Raw genomic sequence first — 1114 nt, forward strand, 5'->3', positions numbered from 1 at the left:
ATGAAAACATCAGACAGCAAAGACTTTGAAATCTTTAAGCCTTTTAAAGTCTAAAAGTTAAGTCAAATCTATGAACATTGAACTAAGCATTGGAGGGGTGCGCCACGCAATCCAGCTAAGCTTGTGGGGTAGCAGGATGTAGTTATACAAATTTATAATAAGTTGGACTAGAAAGAAAGATAGTTTTGTTTTACATGAGCAGAAGTGCGTTTAATTGTTAGTTAAAAAGAAAATTTTAGTTAGTTTCTGTATATATTATATTAGTGAGTGTTCCCACATTGGTGTGTGAAGAATTCCCAAAACGATTTTATAAATCTATATTGAAGTGTGTCCATGGTTGAAATTAGGGAAGTGGGTTTCGTCTTTCTGGCCCTCTGGTTTCTGCTGGATTGACACTTACAGGTTAAAAAGTTAAACTGAATACTGGAGGGGTGCGCCGAGCCTTGGCTGTAGTGTAAGACAAAGGCGACACATGAAGAACCCCAGCAGCAAGCTACTTAACGGGCCTTCCCCCATAAAAAATAAGATTAATATCGAGTGGGCCGATGGCTCACATATCAGATATTAAACTGATAAGAACAGATACTACACTTGATCTTAGCCAAAAGGCCGAGAAAGGTATGCTTCTTACAGCCGTGGGCTTCCGCTTTTGTACTCGCCTCCCTCTTGCCTGCGTCCTTCATTCACCCGATGTGGGAATTGGGATGCCAGCTCCCTTCCTGGTTCCTTCCTTCACAACAAAAACAACTTATTAAATATTATTCTTTTTGCTTCTTTACTTTCTTTATATATTCAAATCAAACTTAGACTACTACTGCATATGCATATGTTTTTATGATTGCATTGCTTTTTTCTGTCGTTTAAATTCACTCAATGCCAACAAACAAAACAACTTCATTTCATGTTGTGATGTTGATAATTACTGAATTACAAATGACACCTTCCACTCATGTACCTACTGTCCATTTAGTTTTATATCACGTATCTATTAACGAAATTTATAACCAAACACGATAACTAATGGACAAACTCAAACTAATCAGATAAGTCCAACTTGTTAAAATCCCTTCTATCAAAATATGTTTTTTAATAAACATAATCCTTTTAACTTGTT

The 1114-nt window shown here is 36.3% G+C and overlaps 1 non-coding gene across 1 annotated transcript; it reads right to left on the reverse strand.

Annotated features, from left to right (window-relative positions):
- Window positions 1–426: 426 nt before the first annotated feature.
- LOC111909866 (U2 spliceosomal RNA) lies at window positions 427–622 on the reverse strand. The gene has a single exon (XR_002856369.1). It is a non-coding gene; the product is annotated as a U2 spliceosomal RNA (small nuclear RNA).
- Window positions 623–1114: the final 492 nt, after the last annotated feature.

This window comes from Lactuca sativa, chromosome 4 (assembly GCF_002870075.4).
Source record: "Lactuca sativa cultivar Salinas chromosome 4, Lsat_Salinas_v11, whole genome shotgun sequence".
Classification (NCBI taxonomy): Eukaryota; Viridiplantae; Streptophyta; class Magnoliopsida; order Asterales; family Asteraceae; genus Lactuca; species Lactuca sativa.